Source organism: Podarcis bocagei, assembly GCF_964188305.1.
Source record: "Podarcis bocagei genome assembly, chromosome: W".
Lineage (NCBI taxonomy): Eukaryota > Metazoa > Chordata > Lepidosauria > Squamata > Lacertidae > Podarcis > Podarcis bocagei.
Genome location: NC_138131.1, coordinates 86,769,492 through 86,781,300, shown reverse-complemented (window position 1 = coordinate 86,781,300; position 11,809 = coordinate 86,769,492). Strand labels below are relative to the sequence as shown.

The 11,809-nt window shown below is 42.6% G+C and overlaps 1 pseudogene across 1 annotated transcript in view; it reads left to right on the top strand.

Moving 5' to 3' along the window:
- Nucleotides 1–580: 580 nt before the first annotated feature.
- LOC308578162 overlaps nucleotides 581–11,809 on the top strand; it is a 29,150-nt pseudogene continuing 17,921 nt past the window's right edge. Inside the window, exon 1 of the transcript in view lies at nucleotides 581–718. The product of the transcript in view is annotated as an uncharacterized misc_RNA (transcript). The remainder of the gene's footprint in view (nucleotides 719–11,809) is intronic.

Here is an 11,809-nt window from a genome sequence, read left to right as displayed (position 1 = left end):
GGAGAATGGAGAGAGAAACCTCGGCACCACCACCGCGGAGCCGCCCCCGGCTCGACGCGGATCCTCGCCGCCGCCGCCCCGCCTCTCGCCGCCCGACTCGCCCGCCTCCCTCCCACGGCACACCAGGCAATCTCTCGCGGCACACTAGTGTGCCGCGGAACACCGGTTGGGAAACACTGATCTAATCTATCTATGCAAGGAATATCAACTGTACGAGAAATGGTACCAACTAATGGTACTAACAGGACACCGGAGGCCCATTGCAGCTGAAAAAATGCCTCCAGTTTTAATATAAAAAAGAATGGGAAACGTTTACTGCATATTGACAAAAGCAGTGCACACAGGTTAATACATTAGCAGGATTAATTTTTTTAAAAAACCCCACCTGTAATGGTTAAATTTAAAGTAGAATCATAGAATCATACAGCTGGAATAGACCACAAGGGCCATCGAGTCCAACCCTCTGCCAAGCAGGAAACACCATCAGAGCACTCCTGACATATGGTTGTCAAGCCTCTGCTAACTGGGACTTTTCTCTTGCTTTTCTTTTGTGCAAATACCCCCTTCCCCCTGTACCTACCTACCTCTCGACCCTCCCAAGGCCTGCTACCTGAAAGCCATCGAGACCCAACCCAACTTTGCTGTGGCATGGAGTAACCTCGGCTGTGTGTTCAATGCGCAAGGGGAAATCTGGCTGGCGATTCATCACTTTGAGAAGGTAACTGTTACAGAGTTTCTGGGCTCTAGATGGGAAGGCCTGGAAAAATAATGATAATGATAACAATCCAATATAAGCCCCATTAATTGGGCTAGTAGCGTTCTCTCTTCTTCTGTTAAATAATGTTTTATTAATTTTTCATTAATCACAATCCATTAGAAGCCCCATTAATTGGGTTAGTAGCGTTCTCTCTTCTTCTTTTAAAGAATTTATTATTTTCATTCATAGCAATCTGATTTAAGCCCTATTAATTGGGCAAGTGGCATTCTCTTTGTAAATTATTTTTTCATTAATTTTTTCATTAATAACAATCCCATATGAGCCCCATTAATTGGGCTAGTGACATTCTCTTTTTAAATTATTTTTTATTAATTTTTTTATTAATAACAATCAAATATAAGCCACATTAATTGGGCTAGTAGCATTCTCTCTTCTTTTAAATATTTTTTTATCATTTCTTTCATGAATAACCTGATCTAAGCCCCATTAATTGGGCAAGTAGCATTCTCTTTTGAAATATTTTTTTACTAATTTTTTTCATTCATAACAATCCAATTTAAGCCCCATTGGGCTAGTTGCATTCTTGCTGCCGTCGTTGCAGACATAAGAAGTCTTATACCTAGTGAGAAGGCTTCTGGCTTTTTTGACAAATGTATTTTCAAACATTTTCTTTAAATTCATCATATATTATTTCCCAGAAAGCCTTGACCAATGTCACATAATAACAGATGCATATTAGTATATCGCTGCTTCGCAAGATGTTGCAGGGCTGAATGAAGTGGTTTGTAATAACACTGTCAAAATTGGATGCAATTTTTAAATATATACAGTGGTACCTCGTTTTACATAGACTTCAGGTTATACACTCCGCTAACCCAGAAATCGTGCTTCAGGTTAAGAACTTTGCTTCAGGATGAGAACAGAAATCGTGCTCTGGCGGCTCAATGGTAGCAGGAGGCCCCATTAGCTAAAGTTCAGGTTAAGAACAATTTCAGGTTAGCAAAGAAGGAAAACTACCCAAGACTTTCTTTTCAATGACGAAAAACTGTAATCTAATTGATGTTTGGAGACTTAGACATCCACTGGAGAAACAGTTTACATTTTATTCGGAACCAAATCAGTCAATGTCAAGAATAGATCAAATTTGGGTCTCGAATGAACTAACTCCAAGAATTCGGCAAATTGAAATTCAGCCAAGAGTAATTTCAGACCACAGTCCAATAAAATTGGAAATTAAAGGTTATGAAGAAAGATCATTTAGATGGAGAATTAACGATTACCTCTTGGGTGATCAAAAAATCATACAAGAGGCGCAAAAGAAGTTGATGGAATATTTTATGGACAATGCCAATAAGTCAGGTAAATGGCTCGCGTGGCAAATTAAGAAAAGAAAGGAACAAAACATAATCAACAAAATTATTGTGGATGGAGAAGAGATTGAGAACCCGAAAGGCATTAGAAAAGGATTCTTGGACTTTTATAATCATTTGTACAGCAACAGAGAAAAGAACAATTTGAAGAGAATAGAAAGATATTTAAAAGAAAAAAAGGTGCAAAAGATCCCGACAGAAAAGAAAGACAGACTGAATGCCCCAATTGAGAATGAGGAAATAATAGAGGTCATAAAAGAATTGAAAAAAGGAAAGGCTCCAGGACCAGATGGATTTACAGCCAGTTATTACAAAGAATTGAGGCACACCCTGACGGTACCACTGAAAGAAGTTATGAATAATATTTTGAAGGAAAAAGATATTCTGGAAACTTGGAAAGAAGCCTTCATCATACTTATTCCCAAGCAAGATTCTGATTTAACACACGATCTCATTGTTAAACACAGACTATAAGATTTTTGCTGGAATATTAGCAAAAAGATTAAAAAAGGTATTGAGAGAATTTATTCACGATGATCAAGCAGGGTTTCTTCCAGGCAGGCAGATGAAACATAATGTGAGAAATATAATAAATGTTTTGTAATATCTGTCTGCTAGGAATGAGAAACAAGCTATACTAATGTTTGTAGATGCGGAGAAGGCATTTGATAATACAGTGGTGCCTCGCAAGACGAAATTAATTCATTCCGCAAGTTTTTTCTTCTTGCGAGTTTTTCGTCTTGCGAAGCACCGTTTCCCATAGGAATGCATTGAAAATCAATTAATGCGTTCCTATGGAAACCGCTTTCAAGGCTGGCGGTGCGGAGAAGGGCTTTTCTCCCCACCGCAAGCCTTCAGGACAGATACGGGAACAGAGGGGAAGGGGCGCAGCGCTTCTCCTCTGTTCCCGGGGCTTGCGGTGGGAGGAGGGTTTTTCCTCCCCACCGCCAACATTCAGAACAGCATTCTGAATGTTGGCGGTGGGAAGGAAAACCCTCCTCCCACCGCAAGTCTTCAGGACAGCCACCCGAAGGCTGGCGCGGGGAGAAGGTCTCTCCGCCCCACCGCCAGCCTTCGGAGAGCCTTCCGAAGCCTGGCGGCGGGAGGAGGTCTCTCCGCCCCACCGCCAGGCTTCGGAGCAGCCTTCTGAAGGCTGGCGGTGGGGCGGAGAGACCTTCTCCCGCCGCCAGGCTTCGGAGCAGCCTTCTGAAGGCTGGCGGTGGGGCAGAGAGACCTCCTCCCGCCGCCAGGCTTCGGAGCATCCTTCCGAAGCCTGGCGGCGGGAGGAGGTTTCTCCACCCCACCGCCAGGCTTCAGAGCAGCCTTCCAAAGGCTGGCGGCGGGAGGAGGTCTCCACACCACCGCCAGCCTTCGGAGGAGGTCCGAGGACAGTGGGGAAGACGCGCTGCGCTTCCCCGCTGTCCCGGAGATTTCCCTATGGGCTTTCGTCTTGCGAAGGAAGCCCATAGGGAAATTCGTTTTGCGAAGCGCCTCCAAAACGGAAAACCCTTTCGTCTAGCGGGTTTTCCGTCTTGCGAGGCATTCGTCTTGCGAGGCACCACTGTATATCATGGGAATTTGTGTTAAAAAATTTAGAATTTATGGAAGTGGGGAACGATTTCTATAATGGAATAAGGGCGATTTATACAGAGCAAAGAGCTAAATTGATTGTGAATAATGTAATAACAGAAGAAGTGAAGATATGGAAGGGTATAAGACAGGGTTGTCCTCTCTCGCCACTGTTATTCATAATGGTTCTGGAAGTCCTCTTGAGTGCAATTAGACGAAATGAATTAATAAAAGGGGTGACAGTAGGTCAAAACGAATATAAAGTTAAAGCCTTTGCTGATGACCTGGTAATAACGATAGAAGATCCTTTAAAGAGTTTAAATGTGGAGATGGAATTTGGCAAGGTGGCCGGGTTTATATTAAATGTGGGAACCAGTTGACGGAAACCAGCCGTCATTTTGGGGTGCAAGGCAAAGAAAAAACACACACAAAGGCAAATGTCTCCATGGACGGAGGGCAAAAAAGCTCCTTCCTCTCTCTCCTCCGATTTTATTATCCTTTGTTCTCTCCAGCCGCATGGCAGCATTCCAATGTCTCACGTTACCTCATCCGGTCAAGCTTTAACCCACCCACAAACCATATAGGGTTACAGTGCCCAGAGGGGAGAACCTAACTCCTTATAGGGTCAATACATTCTAATACATTGTAAGCTCAGAGTGCTGGTCACCGAGGTCAGCAAGGCACCAGGTGGCACTACAAGCCTTTTCCATGACTTCCTGGCTCCCACATGCCCTCTTTCTTTATTTATTTAATCAGAGTCATATATGTCAGTACCAATACGGTTATATCGAGCGCGATAGGCGACTCTTGTGAGACCGGAAGCGGGCCGCGGACTGGAGAACCATGCAGTACATACAGAAATTAAAGAAGGAATACATTGTATACAGCAACACAAAATAATGCAAATAACTACTATAATGATCACTAAAATCAATAAATGTCGAAGCCAACTTCCATCCGGAAGCCAAGAATATAACCATGCCCATGGATCAACGGAAGGAGGGGGGGCAAACGGATTGTGGGCTACCATGGTTTCCATATGGTCGATTGTCGCAGATATGCTGACATTATTATCAGGAATAAACATGCAACAGTGAGAATGAACAAGCGCACAAACTCCTCCTTTTGAAGCTAAAATCACATTCAAAGTATAACGATTCTGTAAAACCACTTCTCTCATTGCAGACACCTCCTGGTTGAGTTCCTTCAAAGCTTTTATGGTATCATTGAATAATCCTTCAGTCCAATTTGCTAGCCGATGGAGGTCCCTATAGTTCATTGCTGCACCCACCGAGGGCAGCAAGGCCCGAGAGACCTGGGTACCGATATATTGATTTATGGGTGAATTTACCTCCCGACGATTTCGTAGTCTAAGAGAAGATGGTAACTTATCAACCTTATACAACAACGGAACCACGAGACCCAATGTACATGTGCCTGTGAGGTTTCGAGGAATGGCTTTGTATGCTTTTTCGCCACAAAGCAACCATAACTCTCTTTGGAGTAAATAGCTGATATTACTACTCTGTTGGGACCAATTAAAGGCTTCAGTAAATAAGGAACTGATATGAAATTGCTCATCTGTGGCATTTGCTAAGCCAGGGATAGAAGAATTCAGACTCCAATTTGCATGGTAGGTTTCTTTCCTAGTTTTTAGCCATGCACTGGTATCGCTTCTAAAGCACTGAGATTGGTCACTGTATGTTCCTGTAAGAGAACAAGAGCTATTAAACATGAATTTCAATGTATATTGACAGTTTGGATATATGCCCCATGATTCTTTCCCCTCTTTAATTTGAAAACAAATGGGGGCAGGCTCATGGAGGGTCAATTGTACTGGAGGCCAAAAAGTTTGCTTAGGGGATATAATATCAGTAAATTGAAAAGATCCATTGACAGGCACGCCATGAAGCATTATGCCTGAATGACTGGCAAAGGGCGGCATGTGCATACATAACCAACATTTAGAAGCATGCAATAAACTGGTAAACTTAATCATATCTTGTACAAAAATATTATTCCTCCATATCTTATGATAATTTTCTCCCCTAAAAGTCTTATTCAACAATGCTGTTCTTATAGTTCGAGAGTGGCTGAGCCGTGGATACTGCCAGCCAGAGTAGGATTCAGGCGACAGCTGCTTGCCAGCCGATAAGGTGAAATATGGTGGCTGCAACTGGATTGTGTCGTCTGCTTCTCATCCTTGTATAATGATGCAGCAAAAGATGGCAAGGCAAATGGTTAGGAAGGCACTTCTGTAGTTGAAGGGACTCGCCATGGCCGCACGCATCGAGCTGGAACCCACAAAGGCTTGTCCTCGACGTCCACTGCCGCGTACCCTCGTCCCCACGTGATCAGCGGAACAGGTCCATGCCACGCGGGATCAGGCAAGCGTCGGTACACCACCAAGGGGCGGGGGAGTGCCTCCTCCTTCCTAAAATGCAATTCCGCGGGAGTATGGGTCCTATTATGTGGATATAAAAGATGGTTAAGTACAAAAAGAACTTGGTGAACAGCCGAAGGGATATCTGCCGTTGGTATGCTTCGGCCGCCAAGCTGTTTAAGCAATAGTGTTTTGAACGTCAGGTGTGCTCTTTCCACTATAGCTTGACCTGTGGAGTTAAAGGGTATGCCATGAGTTAATTTCACATTCCACAACATACAAAATTCCGAAAATGTTTTAGAAATATATGCTGGACCATTATCAGTTTTGATACGCGCAGGTTTACCCATGACTGAGAAACAGCGGATAGTGTGCTGAATGACATGCCGAGCTGTTTCCCCCCTCATGGGCGTAGCCCATATGAATCCAGAGTGGGTGTCCACCGTGAGGTGAACCTTGGAGAGTGGAGCCAACACAGGTGTGTGTGTGACATCCATCTGCCAACACGCCAATGCAGACGTGCCCCTAGGATTGACAGCATCAAAAGGAATGGCCAGCTGAGATTTAGAACAAGAAGCACATTGGGAAACTATATCCCTTGCTTGGGCCAAAGGAATAGAAAAATGCTTTGCCAATGCTTTCGCAGGAAGGTGAAAGGTGTTATGACCTAGTATAGGGTCAGAAAAGAGAGAAAAGGTAGAAATGTCCCTCAGAGCCACATCTGCTCTTGCATTGCCCTCTGCTAAATACCCTGGGTGTGATGTGTGGGAGCGAAGATGTGCAACATAATAAGATAACTCTCTGTGCTGAAGTAAGGCCTGCAGGCCAAGAAACAAGGAAAACAAGTCAGAATCCAAGGAAGGAGTTATATAAGATATTGGTAAACTAGCAAAAAGGCGATATACATACTGAGTATCCACAATAAGATTGAAAGGTTGAGTAGGAAAGGATTGAAAGGCAAGAATCACAGCTGCTAGCTCAGCTCACTGGGCAGAAGACTGTGGAGGGGTATATAAACATTTCCATTTTCCTCCCTCCTCCCATGTCACCACCCCCCTACTTCTTGTTCTATCCATGAAGAGGGTTAGTGCAGAGGGGAGAGGTGTGAGAGACAAGGGGGTAGCCAAACATAGGTGACCTGTGTCAGAAATGTCAAACGGTCATCCTTTGGAGGGTTAAAAATGATGACACCTATAAAATCAGCTAAAGCAATTTGCACGTGAACGTCCTTTGATAACAATGTCTGATGTGGATTCAATTACTGAATAAATGTTCTTCGGTGGGGTATGTGGTAGATGTAACCATTCTATAATGCAGATAGTCTTCTTCTTGTTCCGCCTGAGCATATAAAATTCCTGTTGGCAACGATGTAGCAAATACGGCCAGGTGCAGCTCGTGTGCAGCACCTCTAGGTGGCGCATGTGGAAAGGTTTCAATGCTTCACCCACAAAATGTTGACAAAGTGTAGGGGAGTTCCGCATGCCTTGAGGACAATCCACTGATAACGTTGCGAATCGTGATATACTGGCAATGTAAAAGCAAACTGTTCCTTGTCTGCTGGAGCCAGTGGGATGAAGATGGTTCAATGTGGCCGAAAGTCAATTGTTCAGAGATAAGCTGTTCAGAAACAGGATGGTGCCATTGCTGCGGATTTTTCTTTTGGTGGAGGCCACCGTTCTACCCACACTGAGGTATCGGTGATCCTGGTTCGCCACGCTGGAAACGTTGTATCGGTGGCTACAGGCTGGTTTTCATTGAGCGCTGCTGCTAGCAGATGAATCTTGTGGGTGGCTGTATCACCAGACTGACAAATGCGAAGCATGGCTGCTGTGTCTGTGGCAGGATTGTGTATTATCGGTCTTAACGCAACCTTACAATCCTCTTTGGCATATTCAAAGGCCAATTGTTTGATAATTATTTGTTTGGCTTCAGGATTTTCAATTTGTCTACTCACTGCTGTAATCAGCCTGTCCATAAAGGAAGAATATGATTCTCTTGCCTCTTGCCTGATTGAACCCCACCTTGATTGAATACTGGTGGGTTCTGGGATTTTTCTCATTGCTTGTTGAGCAGCAAGAGCAGTATCCCTCAATAAAATCTGCAGCAGTGTGGCTTGTACTGAAGCCTGAGCAAAGGGCCCACGGCCCATCATAGCATCCATCACATCTGCGAGGGTAATATTAGGATTATTCCCTCTTGCTTGTTGCAGTAAGGCAGGAGCATAACCATGACAGGCGATTTCCCATTCATGAGCAAATAATACACCAGCTGATGGAGGTAAAACTGTACGTGCCAAAAGCTTGATGTCATCTGGAACCAACAGCTGGGCTAATGTGGCTTCCAAAAGAGCCTGTGTGAATGGTGCTTGCAGTCCATTTGTCCTGACTGACAATTGGAGCTCTTTCAAGATTTTAAAGTCAAAAGGTTGGTGCTGGGCTTGAGTTCCTGCTGGAGCACCAGCAGGGGGCACAATAACAGGGAATGCCATGGTATCCTGAGATAAGGAACAGGCAAGGGCTGCACGTTGAAAGGGGGTAGCTGGTTCTGCTGCTGAAAGAGCAGGGTCATTTCCAGCCAGACCACGATATTTTTGCAGGATTGGGTCCTCTAGTGAGGAACTATAATCTGGAGGCTTGGGTTCTGGAGCTGCTGGCAGGGCAAGGATTGGAACAAACTCTAACACAGCAGACTGGATTAAAGAAGCTGGAGGTTGTGATGGCAATGCAGCCAGGGAGATATTTTTTGGTGATAAAGAGCCCATAGCGTAATGAACCTTGCACCATGCATTTAAAATCCGAGTACTGATGCTGGGGAGCTCATGAAAATGTTCACCAATCTTGTCCCAAAGTTTCAGTTCCCAAGTCCCATTTGCAATTACACCCAAGTCCCAGGGAGAATGTTCATCAATGGCCAGAATGAGCTGTATCAAATCACCCTCGGGAACTTCCAGTTTGTTGGAGGAGAGGAGAAATTTTAAGTCTTTTAAAAATTTCTGTTGGGGAGTAGTCAAAGAGCTGCCCATTTTTCAAAAATCAATATAATAGAAGGGATCGAACTCACCGGGATCTTTTTTAAAGATGTAGAGCGCTTTGCAATCCTTGCCGGACGTAGTGAGTCGATGATAACCACTGCTTGGATCAAAAATCCTCTCAGTTTCTTTTAAAATCCTCTTAGTCTGCCTCAGACTGTTTGCTTCCAGTTGCTTCTTTTTTCCCTTTTAAAAACCTCAGCCGTATCCTTTTATTCTGCCTCAGAGAGGGCACCACTTGTGGGAACCAGTTGACGGAAACCAGCCGTCATTTTGGGGTGCAAGGCAAAGAAAAAACACACACAAAGGCAAATGTCTCCATGGACGGAGGGCAAAAAAGCTCCTTCCTCTCTCTCCTCCGATTTTATTATCCTTTGTTCTCTCCAGCCGCATGGCTGCATTCCAATGTCTCACGTTACCTCATCCGGTCAAGCTTTAACCCACCCACAAACCATATAGGGTTACAGTGCCCAGAGGGGGGAACCTAACTCCTTATAGGGTCAATACATTCTAATACATTGTAAGCTCAGAGTGCTGGTCACCGAGGTCAGCAAGGCACCAGGTGGCACTACAAGCCTTTTCCATGACTTCCTGGCTCCCACAATTAAATAAGAAAAAAACCAAAGTAATGATTAAGAATATGGACCAAAGTGCAATAGAAGTAATGCAACGAGAATCAGGGATTGAAGTGGCGAAGAAGGTAAAATATCTGGGAATATGGTTAACTCCAAGAAATATTGATTTATTTCAAAACAACTATATACCGGTGTGGAACAGAATCAAAAAAGTTTTGTAAGTTTGGGGAAGGATGAAACTTTCTTTTTGGGGTAGAATCTCAACGATCAAAATGAGTGTGCTTCCAAAGATGTTATTTTTGTTCCAAATGATTCCTATAATTAGGGGGACAACGACTTTCAAAGAGTGGCAAATTCAAGATATATCTGGCAGGGCAAAAAGCCAAGAATACAATGTAAGTTATTGACAGATGCAAAGGAAAGAGGAGGCTTTGCGCTGCCAGATTTGAAATTATATTATGAAGCGTCTTGTCTCTGCTGGTTAAGGGAATGGATAAAATTAAAAAACAATAAACTGTTAGAGTTAGAAGGATTTGATAATAGATTTGGGTGACACGTGTATTTGTGGTTGGAGAAGAAGAAAAGTCACAAGGGTTTTGAGAATCACATTTTCAGGAGCTCCATAATAGAAATATGGGATAGGTGTAAAAATATATTAGAACCCAAAGTTCCACACTGGTTGTCTCCATTAGAGGTTATGAGTGTAAAGAAAATCAATATGAGAGGGAATTGGATCACTTACGGAGAGCTAATAATTAAAGAAGGGGGGAAATGGAAAATGAAGCCATATGAACAAGTAAAAGAACATGTGTTTGATTGGTTGCATTATTTTCAGGTAAATGAAATGTTTAAAAAGGATTTAAAAGAGTGGATATACGGAAAAAGAATCGAAATTTCAAATAGAGATGATAAACAATGATTATAAGATATTGTCAAAAATGTATAAAATGTTGTTGGATTGGCAAACGATGGACGAGGAGGTAAAGTCGGTTATGATACATTGGGCCAGAGACTTTGGTTATAATATACAATTGGCTGACTGGGAAAAATATTATGAAAATGGAAAAAGGAAAATATTATGAAAATGGTATATAGATGGTACATAACACCGGTTAAGTTAGCAAAAATGTTCAAAACATGTAATAAGTGTTGGAAATGTAAAGAAAAAGAAGGATCTTTTTTCCATATGTGGTGGGAATGTAAGAAGGTAAAGGGTTTCTGGGAAATGATATATAATGAGTTGAAGAAGATGCTTAAATACACATTTGTAAGGAAACCAGAAGCCTTTTTGTTAGGAATAACTGGAAGAGAGATAAATAGAAAGGATTACAAACTTTTCCAATACGCAGTAACAGCGGCAAGAATATTAATGGCCCAAAAATGGAAACAAGAGGAGCTACCGACCCTTGAAGAGTGGAGAATGAAACTTATGGACTATGCAGAACTGGATAAACTGACTGGGAAGATTAGATATCAATGGGATCACAAGTTCATCGAGGACTCGGGAAAGTTTACAGATTATCGGAAAAGCATATGTGACGAACAGACAACGCTAGTGGGATTTAAAGAGGCTTTGTGAAAGTTAAAGATGTATTGTAAAAAAGAAATAGAACTGAAAGGATAATATTAAATGGCAATATAAATTTAGAGAATGCATAAAAATAGAAAATATGGATTGGTGGAAAAGCTTGTGGAAGTCCAAAAAGTTGAAATTTGTGAATACTGTTTGGGATGGCGAATTTGTAAATAGGAAAATTTAATAAAAATTATTATTATTATTTAAAAAAAGAACAATTTCAGGTTAAGAACAGACCTCCGGAACGAATTAAGTACTTAACCCAAGCTACCACTGTATAATATTTTTTTAGTTTTCACAAAAAACCAAATCATTAAATTAAATAATATTTTTTTAAAAAACAACTGTATACACAATCAATGTTAATCCCACATTATGGGATTATTTGACTTGCCTCCCCTGGTTCCTTTGTATTATCATCATTCATTATCATCACTGGAGAGCCAGTGTGGTGTAGTGGTTAAGAGCGGTAGACTCATAATCTGGGGAACCGGGTTCGCGTCTCCACTCCTCCACATGCAGCTGCTGGGTGACCTTGGGCCAGTCACACTTCTCTGACGTCTCTCAGCCCCACTCACCTCACAGAGTGT